The following is a 15,355-nucleotide window of genomic DNA, read 5'->3' on the forward strand; positions in this document are numbered from 1 at the left end:
CATTCTCGATATATCAAGATTAGAAAATATATTACATTCCTGAGTACGGTGGGTGGGATTCTAATTCAGTGTGGAATTTAAGACGCGCGTTCATGAACACCTTAAGCGGTCGGTACAAACGACCTGTCTAATTACCAAACCAAATTCGTCTGAGCAATACGGAATCACGCTCACGACAGTGACCATCCAGTGTCGACAGAGAGCTTTTATGTGCTGTCCAGTAGCTCATCAAACATCGAGCTGTTGATACTGGCGTCCCTCCGTTCCTGCAGAAACAAACCCACACTAAAAGTGAGGCATCGACAGACGTAGTGCATATATTTAGATGCGTTTTACTAGGTTTAGATTGGAGTTGTCTGGTTGGTGTTAAAAGTATGTTTTAGCGTTTGGATATGTAATCGTGAATGGTAGAATTCTTAATCTTGACTAGGAAACATTGCCCTTGTTGAATTTCATCCGTTACGTGGAGACTGTTCCACACTTCCCACGCCCCAGTGGCGTCTTGCAATACTTTGCTGGCTGGATCTTGCCACTGGCTGAGCTCGGGATCATCTTGTACGATCACCTGGAGGACCATCCACTGGACGACCTGCTCCACTGGATATATATATATATATATATATATATATATATATATATATATATATATATATATATATATCATAGAACATACAAACCTTCAGCAGCCAGGACGACACATACAAACCTTCAGCAGCCAGGATCGAACCCGGGACCCCTGTACAACGAGCATAGCGCTCCCACCTGTTGCACATGGGTCCCGGGTTCGATCCTGGCTGTTGGAGGTTTGTATGTTGTATGAAGTTGCGCGTTCATATGCACTTTCTTATATATATATATATATATATATATATATATATATATATATATATATATATATATATATATGACTGGTTAATGTGTTTTTGGATGGTGTGGTGAGGGAAGTAAATACAAGGGCCTTGGGGTTTTGAATAGAGGAACAGGTCTGCAGTCAGTTGGGCTTGTGGGAGTCTGGGGGATGAGTCAGTTGGTTTTTTTCAGTCAGATTCAAGTGAGAAACTGCAGAGGTTGATGTCTGATTTTGGGAAAGGGTGTGAAAAGAGAAAGTCGAGAGTAAAATTGAATAAAAGGAAGGTTATTGGGTTTAACAGTGAAAAAAGATAGGTTATGTGGAGTGAGAGTTTGAATGGAATGAAATTGGAGGAAATGGAATGCTTCACATACCTGGGAGTTGATGTGGCACCGAATGGAATCGCTAGAGCTGAAGTGAGCCACGTAATGGCAGAGAAGGGGAAGGAAAAAGTGACTTAAATGCTACTATATAACAACCCTGCCACTCTTATGTTCGCCCCAAACATACTGTCATGACTAGTCTTCCCAGCCTTTGGGAGGAAGATCCTAACTTTACCGGCAGGTTTGAACTCGGTGTAATTCGTGTCCGATAAACCTGTGGTGAGGCTTCAGGTGAGTGGTGAATGCCAGGAGAGGGAGAGAGGCCTGAGGATGGTGCTGAATGTCCCCGGGCTGGCTGCTTGACCCAAGTGTCTCACTCACTTCAAGTTGGCGCCTCTAATTTGCGCTGGATGTCCTATGAAGCCAACCAACCCCTCCACCCTGCTGATGATCCAACTCCCTTTGAGCCATTTTGATGTCGTTCTCAACTTTTACCGCCGTGTGTGTGTGTGTGTGTGTGTGTGATAACTATGTGAGGTCCCTATTTGTGCGTTACTGGGAGAGAGTTTAAAGCTTGTGTTGCCCAGTTTCGCAGCCTCTATGTATATGCGTGATGTCCTTATTCCGATATGTGTATATACACACTTATACACATACCCCAGGCTGACAGATACCTAATTCATTCCCCGGTCGCGAGGGGAGGATAAACACCTCGGTTGCGTGTGGGCTGATTGCCACGCCCAGGACTTGATTGTCCAACACATGTTTTGGACAATCACATGTTTACCAAATGGCGTCCTAGCTTCGTCTCTTCGATGTATATCAACTGACTGTTATATTTCTCCCTTGTGTTTCCCCTGATGATGTGATTATTACACGAAAGTGCACTTGGGAACTTTTCGTAGGAATATATATATATATGTATACGAATAAAGTGCATATGAACGCGCACCTTCATAGAACATACATACCTCCAACAGCCAGGATCGAACCCAGGGCCCCTGTGCCACAGGCGGGAATGCTACCGCTAGGCTATGGGCCTGGCTGATAGGAAATAACTATTCGAATACTATGTACTCGAATACCCTTCGCCTCACGTTGGTGAGCAACGGGGTCTACACCGGTTATTTCACAACAGGCGCACATAGCCAGCAGATAGCATTTTACCGAACCTAACTGTACAACGCGAAGGTATATGAGTACGAATAAAGTGCATATGAGTGCGTACCTTCATAGGCACATATATATATATATATATATATATATATATATATATATATATATATATATATATATATATATATATATATATATGTTCTATGAAGGTGCGCGTTCATATACACTTTATTCGTATTCATATAACTCCGCGTTGTACAGTTAGGTTCGGTAAAACGCTATCAGCTGGCTATGTGTTCTGTTCGGAAACAACCGATAGACCCCGTTGCTCACCATTGTGAGACGAAGGGTATTCGAGTACTTAGTATTTCGAATAGTTGTTTCTTATTATACAGTCCCTTAGCCTAGCGGTTAGCATGCCTGCCTCTTGCACAAGGGGTCCCAGGTTCGATCCTGGCTGTTGGAGGTTTGTATGTTCTATGAAGGTGCGCGTTCATATACACTTTATTCGTATATATATATATATATATATATATATATATATATATTTCTTTATTTCATATTATTTGCCATTTCCCGCGTTAGCGAGGTAGCGTTAAGAACAGAGGACTGGACCTTTGAGGGAATATCCTCACCTGGCCCCCTTCTCTGTTCCTTCTTTTGGAAAATCAAAAAAAAAAAAAAACGAGAGGGGAGGATTCCCTTTTTGTCGCCTTCTACGACACGCAGGGAATACGTGGGAAGTATTCTTTCTCCATATCCTCAGGGATGATTATATATATATATATATATATACAACAACTGACTCACTTCCCAAGCCCTCTCATCCACAGCATACTGCATACTTGCCCCTCTTTCCAAAACTCTTGCATTCACTTCCCTAACAACCCCATCCATAAACAAATTAACAACCATGGAGACATCACGCACCCTTGCCACAAACCGACATTCACCGGGAACCAATCACTTTCCTCTTTTCCTACACGTACACATGCCTCACATCCTTGATAAAACTTTTCACTGCTTCCAGCAACTTTCCTCCCACACCATGTACTCTTAATACGTTCTACAGAGCATTTCTATCATATGCCTCCTCCAGATCCATAAATGCTACATACAAATCCATTTGCTTTTCTAAGTATTTCTCACATACGTTCTTCAAAGCAGACACCTGATCCACACATCCTTTACCACTTCTGAAACCACTCTGCTCTTCCCCATTCTGATGCTCTGTACTTGCCTTCACCCTCTTAATCAATATCCTCCCATTAATTTCCCAGGAATACTCAACAAACTTATACCTCTCTAATTTGAGCACTCTTCTTTATCCCATTTGCCTTTGTACAATGGCACTACGCATGCATTCTGCCGATCCTCAGGCACTTCACCATGAACCATACATACATTGAATATCCTCACCATCCAGTCAACAATATAGTCACCCCCTTTTTCTAATAAATTCCACTGCAATACTATCCAAACCCGCCGCCTTGCCGGCTTTCATCTTCCGCAAAGCTTTCACTACCTCTTCTCTGTTAACAAACCATTCTCCCTAACCCCTCTCACTTCGCATACCACCTTGACCAAAACACTCTATATCTGCCACTGTATGATCTAATACGTTCAACAAACCTTCAAAATTCTCACTCCATCTCCTTCTCACGTCACCACTGCTTCTTATTACCTCCTCATTAGCCCCCTTCACCAATATTCCCATTTGTTCCCTTGTCTTAAGCACTTTATTTACCTCCTTCCAAAACATCTCTTTATTCTCCCTAAAATATAATGATACTCTCTCACCCTAACTCTCATTTGCCCTCTTTTTCACCTCTTGCACTTTTCTCTTGACCTCCTGCCTCTTTCTTTTATACATCTCCAGTCACTTGCACTATTTCCCTGGAAGAATCGTCCAAATGCCTCTCTCTTCTCTTTCACTAATAATCTTACCTCTTCATCCCACCACTCACTACCCTTTCTAATCTGCCCTCCTCCCACGCTTCTCATGCCACAAGCATCTTTTGCGCAAGCCATCACTGCTTCCCTAAATACATCCCATTCCTCCCCCACCCCCCTTACGTCCAAACTTTGTTCTCATCTTTTTCCATTCTGCACTCAGTCTCTCCTGGTACTTCATCACACAAGTCTCCTTCCCAAGCTCATTTACTCTCACCACTCTCTTCACTCAACATTTTCTCTTCTTTTCTGAAAACCTCTACAAATCTTCACCTTCGCCTCCACAAGATAATGATCAGACATCCCTCCAGCTGCACCTCTCAGCACATTAACATCTAAAAGTCTCTCTTTCACGCGCCTATCAATTAACACGTAATCCAATTACGCTCTCTGGCATCTCTCCTACTTACATACGTATACTTATTTACATCTCTTTTTTAACCAGGTATTTCCAATCACCAATACTTTTTCAGCACACAAATCTACAAGCTCTTCACCATTTCCATTTACAACACTGAACATCCCATGTACACCAATCATTCCCTGAACTGCCACATTACACACCTTTGCATTCAAATCACCCATCATTACAACCAGGTCTCGTGCATCAAAATTGCTAACAAACCTACTCAGCTGCTCCCTTCACAATTCCTTCACATTCGTGCTGCAAGAAGTGTGTGTGTGTGTGTGTGTGTGTGTGTGTCGTCGAAGGGTGAGTGTAGGAGAATTGAGGAGTATGTCTTCAGTGTCTTTAATGTGGATCTTGAATCTTAGGAAGAAGCGGGTCTTTCGATATGATGAGTGGGTGCATCTGATGCTGGAACATAGGCGAGAGCGGCTACCTCGTATAGTTATGGACAGTGTAGTTTCATAAATGTGTTTGTGTGTGTCTGTGTGTGTGTGTGTGTGTGTGTGTGTGGGTGGGTGGGTTGTGGGGTGGTTATTCAAACTAGGCTGGGAGGCTGGTTGTTTAGAGTTTGCACGGTCATTTCGATGTAAATATGCTTTGCCAATATATATACATATTCCTCTGAGTCCACGGGGAAAATGAAACACTATAAGTTCCCAGGTGCACTTTCGTGTAATAATCACATCATCAGGGGAGACACAAGAGAGAAATATACAACGAGACGTAGCTAGGACGTCCTAGCTACGTCTCTTCATTGTATATCGACTGACTTATATTTCTCTCTTGTGTCTCCCCTGATGATGTGATTATCTCACGAAAGTGCACCTGAGAACTTATCGTGTTTCATTTTCCCCGTGAACTCGTAGGTATATACTTGATCACAAGCAAAATTGTGATCCTTTCCAATACATACATATATATATATATATATATATATATATATATATATATATATATATATATATATATATATATATATATATATCACGGTAGGGTAAAATACTATGTATTACCTTCCAGAAGGGGAGCTTCACACGATCCCTCAAGAACAAATGCCAGAGTTTTCACTTGACCTGCCGTCGTAAATCGTTAATAAGTGATCGTACGCCGGGCCTGCAGGAAATACTGCAATGGCATGCAAACACTGTGTTGTCCCTAATTGGCGCGCTGTAAAGCGAAATTGTGGCCTGTTCGTTGGCAACAACTGCTGCCTGTTTGGGGGTCCCAGATTACTAAATCATGTTCTCATTAAGCTCTCGATTCTTTTTTTTTTTTACTTTTTCCATTTTTTTGTTCTTTTTTTTTTTACCCATCCCAACACCAGTGTTTGTAGTCAACAGGGTGAATGGCAGTGATGAACAGCAAACAAAGATAACTGAGGGACTGTCATTTGGAGCGGGGGAGTCAAGCGACGCTTTACAGTGTGTGTGTGTGTGTGTGTGTGTGTGTGTGTGTGGGAGGGGACTCACATGTCCACATTATTTGTCCCAAGTTTGCAGTCCGAATCCACGCAACTCCCAGACTTTATGCTCGTCCAAGAGTTAGCGCTGCAGACTCTGAGGGAAGGGGGCCAATGGGTACAAAAACATATCCATCAGCAAATGGTATCCAACACATTTTGTTTGTTGTGTGTGTGTTCTTTTTTCTCTCTCTAAATTTCTCTTTTTTTTTTTCACGTTGTGAAATTATTACTGCTAGCCATTTCCCCTGCTCGTAAGTCAATTACTGTTTTTCATTTTCGCTTTATGTCGTGTAATGGTCAGCGAGGCGCACACACCCGGACAATACAGACCAGGTAACGCGTTTGTACGCGGACGATGACCCTCCCTTACCCCAACGAGGCCTCCCTCAGTGACACTCATTCGTTAACTTGTTATGCGTTTAGGGTTACGATGAGTGGACAAGCGAGGCCACCGCTGAGCAAATACCCCCCTCTCACCAGTTCAAATATTTGTAAGGCACATGTGGGCGCCCCTCCGCGCCAGAGGAAACGCAGAGCAATGGCGAACACCTGATCTAAACAGACGGTATATATATAAAAATGATAAAAAAATAAATATATATATATATATATATATATATATATATATATATATATATATATATATATATATTCATATATATATATATATATATATATATATATATATATATATATATATTCATATATATATTCATATATATATATATATATATATATATATATATATATATATATATATATATATATATATTCATATATATATATATATATATATATATATATATATATATATATATATTTATTTTTTTATCATTTTTATTATACTTTGTCGCTGTCTCCCGCGTTTGCGAGGTAGCGCAAGGAAACAGACGAAAGAAATGGCCCAACCCCCCCATATACATGTATATACATACGTCCACACACGCAAATATACATACCTACACAGCTTTCCATGGCTTACCCCAGACGCTTCACATGCTTTGAGTCAATCCACTGACAGCACGTCAACCCCGGTATACCACATCGCTCCAATTCACTCTATTCCTTGCCCTCCTTTCACCCTCCTGCATGTTCAGGCCCCGATCACACAAAATCTTTTTCACTCCATCTTTCCACCTCCAATTTGGTCTCCCTCTTCTCCTTGTTCCCTCCACCTCCGACACATATATCCTCTTGGTCAATCTTTCCTCACTCATCCTCTCCATGTGCCCAAACTACTTCAAAACACCCTCTTCTGCTCTCTCAACCACGCTCTTTTTATTTCCACACATCTCTATTACCCTTACGTTACTCACTCGATCAAACCACCTCACACCACACATTGTCCTCAAACATCTCATTTCCAGCACATCCATCCTCCGGCGCACAACTCTATCCATAGCCCACGCCTCGCAACCATACAACATTGTTGGAACCACTATTCCTTCAAACATACCCATTTTTGCTTTCCGAGATAATGTTCTCGACTTCCACACATTCTTCAAGGCCCCCAGAATTTTCGCCCCCTCCCCCACCCTATGATCCACTTCCGCTTCCATGGTTCCATCCGCTGCCAGATCCACTCCCAGATATCTAAAACACTTCACTTCCTCCCGTTTTTCTCCATTCAAACTCACCTCCCAATTGACTTGACCCTCAACCCTACTATACCTAATAACCTTGCTCTTATTCACATTTACTCTTAACTTTCTTCTTCCACACACTTTACCAAACTCAGTCACCAGCTTCTGCAGTTTCTCACATGAATCAGCCACCAGCGCTGTATCATCAGCGAACAACAACTGACTCACTTCCCAAGCTCTCTCATCCCCAACAGACTTCATACTTGCCCCTCTTTCCAAAACTCTTGCATTTACCTCCCTAACAACCCCATCCATAAACAAATTAAACAACCATGGAGACATCACACACCCCTGCCGCAAACCTACATTCACTGAGAACCAATCACTTTCCTCTCTTCCTACACGTACACATGCCTTACATCCTCGATAAAAACTTTTCACTGCTTCTAACAACTTTCCTCCCACACCATATATTCTTAATACCTTCCACAGAGCATCTCTATCAACTCTATCATATGCCTTCTCCAGATCCATAAATGCTACATACAAATCCATTTGCTTTTCTAAGTATTTCTCACATACATTCTTCAAAGCAAACACCTGATCCACACATCCTCTACCACTTCTGAAACCACACTGCTCTTCCCCAATCTGATGCTCTGTACATGCCTTCACCCTCTCAATCAATACCCTCCCATATAATTTACCATATATATATATATATATATATATATATATATATATATATATATATATATATGTCTGAATACCTGACCGTATCGCATAAGATATTAATTCTCACAAGAAACTTTGCCCTACACTCCTGGAAAACATAAGAATTATTCATGACAATGGCCAGAGTTCCTGTGAGCCCCGAACAACTCTTATTCATAATGAAAGCTGTAGAGGCTTATGAAATGATAATAACAAGCTGGAAAGGGAGAGAGACAGAAAACCCCAGGGTAAGTGGGACTAACCCCGGCATTCGGACTAGAGAGAGAGAGAGAGAGAGAGAGAGAGAGAGAGAGAGAGAGAGAGAGAGAGAGAGAGAGAGAGAGAGGGCGCTCACGTAAATACACCACTTGCTGCTGAGCTCTTGAGACACGCTCAGGTACGGGATAATGATGCTCTCAGAGAGCAGCACTTCCAGAGGCGAGCCATCGTCACGAATGCTGCTGGCCCTCATCATTCGTGTCGAGACTCCGGCCTGATGGGCACTCGAGCCGGCTCGCAGCAATCGGCTGACGTGTTCGCTAAATCTTTATATTTCCTTTTTATCCCACCGCTAATTATTTCCTTGATGTGCAGCGATTCTTTTTGCTAGATGAAGGATATTTCTCGGCTTTGTCAAATGCTAGTCCAGGCGAAGAGAGTGTAGAATGATAGGCAAGGACGGAGGTGGTGTTTCAATCGGCTGTCGTGTTCGCTAAATATCTATTTTTCCGCTAGTGATCCCCTGACGTGCAGCGAGCGTTCATTGCTAGAAGGGGATACTCTTCGGTGCACCATATTCTCGGTCAGACGAAGGAAGTGAGGAGTAAGAGGCACACAGGGAGGCGGGGTGAGAAAGAGAAAAAGAGACACTACATCACATACGAGGACATTTTGCCATAAGACAGGGTTGGCGCGAAGTCAAAGTAGAATGACGAAGAACGAGTCATGTATGTTGTCAAGTGTTATGGATGAGATGGAGAGACTGAGTGCTTGTGGACAGATAGCCAGCAGCTTACGTGTGGGTGAGGCAGAAAGATGAGGCAGCCACCTGGGCCTAAAGCAGTGTTCCTACACAGCCATTAAAGTGCTGGCTTACTACGCAGCTGTGACCAACCTTCCCCACACCTGGGAGGGTATAGGAGAGAGAGAGAGAGAGAGAGAGAGAGAGAGAGAGAGAGAGAGAGAGAGAGAGAGAGAGAGAGAGAGAGAGAGATCCTGACCTGGTTTGACCTTCAGCTGTCGTTGGCGGGATCACGTTTGTAAGGTCATATTAAGGACCAGCAGTTTTCCTTGCACGAAAGAAATACCGAGCAAAATATTCTTCAGTATACCATATGACATTTCAGTTAATTTTCATAGGATAGCAACTCTTACTCATGAAAAAAAGATTGGTGGGTGATATATCCTTTTACAGTGGTTCACAAAGACTCTGTTTTCAGGAAACAAACTTCTAATTCCCAGTGTAATCACATCCAAACCATAATGGCCGGCTTGTGATCACATGCATAAATCTAGCGTCTCGTTTCCTCTTATGAGCATCACTGGTATAATGAGATGCTGATGAAAGATGGTCATGATTAAGATCATGATTTGTTTAACTGCCCTCCAGGCAAGGTAATGTGAGTACGCTAAGCGTAAGAGCATCGAATCTTCATCAGATATCAAATCAGGTGAAATCTTGGTTCAAAGAACGTTAAGACCAAATGAGTAAACACATATCGAAAATCAAAAAAAGAAGTACGAAAACAATCGCTATCCCAACCCAAGTTGGTCGATAAAATGGGTACCTGGCCAAAGGGCGTCCTAGCTACGTCTCCGTTGTATATCAACTGACTGTTATTATGTGATCATTACACGAAAGTGCACTTGGGAAATTATCGTATTTCATTTCCCTATGGGCTCATGGGAATATATATATATATATATATATAAATATATATATATATATATAGATATAGGGTGTTTGGGTCGAGGTGGTGTGCAAAGTGAGAGGGTTAGGGAAAATGATTTGGTAAACAGAGAAGAGGTAGTAAAAGCTTTGCGGAAGATGAAAGCCGGCAAGGCAGCAGGTTTGGATGGTATTGCAGTGGAATTTATTAAAAAAGGGGGTGACTGTATTGTTGACTGGTTGGTAAGGTTATTTAATGTATGTATGACTCATGGTGAGGTGCCTGAGGATTGGCGGAATGCGTGCATAGTGCCATTGTACAAAGGCAAAGGGGATAAGAGTGAGTGCTCAAATTACAGAGGTATAAGTTTGTTGAGTATTCCTGGTAAATTATATGGGAGGGTATTGATTGAGAGGGTGAAGGCATGTACAGAGCATCAGATTGGGGAAGAGCGGTGTGGTTTCAGAAGTGGTTGAGGATGTGTGGATCAGGTGTTTGCTTTGAAGAATGTATGTGAGAAATACTTAGAAAAGCAAATGGATTTGTATGTAGCATTTATGGATCTGGAGAAGGCATATGATAGAGTTGATAGAGATGCTCTGTGGAAGGTATTAAGAATATATGGTGTGGGAGGCAAGTTGTTAGAAGCAGTGAAAAGTTTTTATCGAGGCCCTAATCAAGGATATCCAATTAACGATTTATTTATTTATATATATATATATATATATATATATATATATATATATATATATATATATATATATATATATATATATATATTTTTTTTTTTTTTTTTATACCTCGTCGCTGTCTCCCGCGGTTGCGAGGTAGCGCCAGGAAACAGACGAAAGAAATGGCCCAGCCCCCCCCATACACATGTACATACACACGTCCACACACGCAAATATACATACCTACACAGCTTTCCATGGTTTACCCCAGACGCTTCACATGCCTTGATTCACTCCACTGACAGCACGTCAACCCCTGTATACCACATCGCTCCAATTCACTCTATTCCTTGCCCTCCTTACACCCTCCTGCATGTTCAGGCCCCGATCACACAAAATCTTTTTCACTCCATCTTTCCACCTCCAATTTGGTCTCCCTCTTCTCCTCGTTCCCTCCACCTCCGACACATATATCCTCTTGGTCAATCTTTCCTCACTCATTCTCTCCATGTGCCCAAACCATTTCAAAACACCCTCTTCTGCTCTCTCAACCACGCTCTTTTTATTTCCACACATCTCTCTTACCCTTACGTTACTTACTCGATCAAACCACCTCACACCACACATTGTCCTCAAACATCTCATTTCCAGCACATCCATCCTCCTGCGCACAACTCTATCCATAGCCCACGCCTCGCAACCATACAACATTGTTGGAACCACTATTCCTTCAAACATACCCATTTTTGCTTTCCGAGATAATGTTCTCGACTTCCACACATTTTTCAAGGCTCCCAAAATTTTCGCCCCCTCCCCCACCCTATGATCCACTTCCGCTTCCATGGTTCCATCCGCTGACAGATCCACTCCCAGATATCTAAAACACTTCACTTCCTCCAGTTTTTCTCCATTCAAACTCACCTCCCAATTGACTTGACCCTCAACCCTACTGTACCTAATAACCTTGCTCTTATTCACATTTACTCTTAACTTTCTTCTTCCACACACTTTACCAAACTCAGTCACCAGCTTCTGCAGTTTCTCACATGAATCAGCCACCAGCGCTGTATCATCAGCGAACAACAACTGACTCACTTCCCAAGCTCTCTCATCCCCAACAGACTTCATACTTGCCCCTCTTTCCACGACTCTTGCATTTACCTCCCTAACAACCCCATCCATAAACAAATTAAACAACCATGGAGACATCACACACTCCTGCCGCAAACCTACATTCACTGAGAACCAATCACTTTCCTCTCTTCCTACACGTACACATGCCTTACATCCTCGATAAAAACTTTTCACTGCTTCTAACAACTTTCCTCCCACACCATATATTCTTAATACCTTCCACAGAGCATCTCTATCAATTCTATCATATGCCTTCTCCAGATCCATAAATGCTACATACAAATCCATTTGCTTTTCTAAGTATTTCTCACATACATTCTTCAAAGCAAACACCTGATCCACACATCCTCTACCACTTCTGAAACCACACTGCTCTTCCCCAATCTGATGCTCTGTACATGCCTTCACCCTCTCAATCAATACCCTCCCATATAAAGAGGGGCAAGTATGAAGTCTGTTGGGGATGAGAGAGCTTGGGAAGTGAGTCAGTTGTTGTTCGCTGATGATACAGCGCTGGTGGCTGATTCATGTGAGAAACTGCAGAAGCTGGTGACTGAGTTTGGTAAAGTGTGTGGAAGAAGAAAGTTAAGAGTAAATGTGAATAAGAGCAAGGTTATTAGGTACAGTAGGGTTGAGGGTCAAGTCAATTGGGAGGTGAGTTTGAATGGAGAAAAACTGGAGGAAGTGAAGTGTTTTAGATATCTGGGAGTGGATCTGTCAGCGGATGGAACCATGGAAGCGGAAGTGGATCATAGGGTGGGGGAGGGGGCGAAAATTTTGGGAGCCTTGAAAAATGTGTGGAAGTCGAGAACATTATCTCGGAAAGCAAAAATGGGTATGTTTGAAGGAATAGTGGTTCCAACAATGTTGTATGGTTGCGAGGCGTGGGCTATGGATAGAGTTGTGCGCAGGAGGATGGATGTGCTGGAAATGAGATGTTTGAGGACAATGTGTGGTGTGAGGTGGTTTGATCGAGTAAGTAACGTAAGGGTAAGAGAGATGTGTGGAAATAAAAAGAGCGTGGTTGAGAGAGCAGAAGAGGGTGTTTTGAAATGGTTTGGGCACATGGAGAGAATGAGTGAGGAAAGATTGACCAAGAGGATATATGTGTCGGAGGTGGAGGGAACGAGGAGAAGAGGGAGACCAAATTGGAGGTGGAAAGATGGAGTGAAAAAGATTTTGTGTGATCGGGGCCTGAACATGCAGGAGGGTGAAAGGAGGGCAAGGAGTAGAGTGAATTGGAGCGATGTGGTGTACAGGGGTTGACGTGCTGTCAGTGGATTGAATCAAGGCATGTGAAGCGTCTGGGGTAAACCATGGAAAGCTGTGTAGGTATGTATATTTGCGTGTGTGGACGTGTGTATGTACATGTGTATGGGGGGGGGGGGGGGTTGGGCCATTTCTTTCGTCTGTTTCCTTGCGCTACCTCGCAAACGCGGGAGACAGCGACAAAGTATAAAAAAAAAAAAAAAAAATATATATATATATATATATATATATATATATATATATATATATATATATATATATATATATATATGTCTGAATACCTGACCGTATCGCATAAGATATTAATTCTCACAAGAAACTTTGCCCTACACTCCTGGAAAACATAAGAATTATTCATGACAACGGCCAGAGTTCCTGTGAGCCCCGAACAACTCTTGTTCATAATGAAAGCTGTAGAGGCTTATGAAATGATGATAACAAGCTGGAAAGGGAGAGAGACAGAAAATCCCAGGGTAAGTGGGACTAACCCCTGCATTCGGACTAAGAGAGAGAGAGAGAGAGAGAGAGAGAGAGAGAGAGAGAGAGAGAGAGAGAGAGAGGGCGCTCACGTAAATACACCACTTGCTGCTGAGCTCTTGAGACACGCTCAGGTACGGGATAATGATGCTCTCAGAGAGCAGCACTTCCAGAGGCGAGCCATCGTCACGAATGCTGCTGGCCCTCATCATTCGTGTCGAGACTCCGGCCTGATGGGCACTCGAGCTGGCTCGCAGCAATCGGCTGACGTGTTCGCTAAATCTTTATATTTCCTTTTTATCCCACCGCTAATTATTTCCTTGATGTGCAGCGATTCTTTTTGCTAGATGAAGGATATTTCTCGGCTTTGTCAATTGCTAGTCCAGGCGAAGAGAGTGTGGAATGATAGGCAAGGACGGAGGTGGTGTTTCAATCGGCTGTCGTGTTCGCTAAATATCTATTTTTTCGCTAGTGATCCCATGACGTGCAGCGAGCGTTCATTGCTAGAAGGGGATACTCTTCGGTGCACCATATTCTCGGTCAGACGAAGGAAGTGAGGAGTAAGAGGCACACAGGGAGGCGGGGTGAGAAAGAGAGAAAGAGACACTACATCACATACGAGGACATTTTGCCGTAAGACAGGGTTGGCGCGAAGTCAAAGTAGAATGACGAAGAACGAGTCATGTATGTTGTCAAGTGTTATGGATGAGATGGAGAGACTGAGTGCTTGTGGACAGATAGCCAGCAGCTTACGTGTGCGTGAGGCAGAAAGATGAGGCAGCCACCTGGGCCTAAAGCAGTGTTACTACACAGCCACTAAAGTGCTGGCTTACTACGCAGCTGTGACCAACCTTCCCCACACCTGGGAGGGTATAGGAGAGAGAGAGAGAGAGAGAGAGAGAGAGAGAGAGAGAGAGAGAGAGAGAGAGAGAGAGAGAATCCTGATCTGGTTTGACCTTCAGCTGTCGTTGGCGGGATCACGTTCGTAAGGTCATATTAAGGACCAGCAGTTTTCCTTGCACGTCATGAAAAAAAAAAGTTGGGTAATATATCCTCTTTTACAGTGGTTCACAAAGACTCGGTTTTCAGGAAACAAACTTCTAATTCCCAGTGTAATCACATCCAAACCATAATGGCCGGCTTGTGATCACGTACATAAATCTAGCGTCTCGTTTCCTCTTATGAGCATCACTGGTATAATGAGATGCGGATGAAAGATGGTCATGATTAAGATCATGATTTGTTTAACTGCCCTCCAGGCAAGGTAATGTGAGTACGCTAAGCGTAAGAGCATCGAATCTTCATCAGATATCAAATCAGGTGAAATCTTGGTTCAAAGAACGTTAAGACCAAATGAGTAAACACATATCGAAAATCAAAAAAAGAAGTACGAAAACAATTGCTATCCCTACCCAAGTTGGTCGATAAAATGGGTACCTGGCCATAGGGCGTCCTAGCTACGTCTCCGTTGTATATCAACTGACTGTTATTATGTGATTATTACA

This window comes from Panulirus ornatus, chromosome 69 (assembly GCF_036320965.1).
Source record: "Panulirus ornatus isolate Po-2019 chromosome 69, ASM3632096v1, whole genome shotgun sequence".
Classification (NCBI taxonomy): domain Eukaryota; kingdom Metazoa; phylum Arthropoda; class Malacostraca; order Decapoda; family Palinuridae; genus Panulirus; species Panulirus ornatus.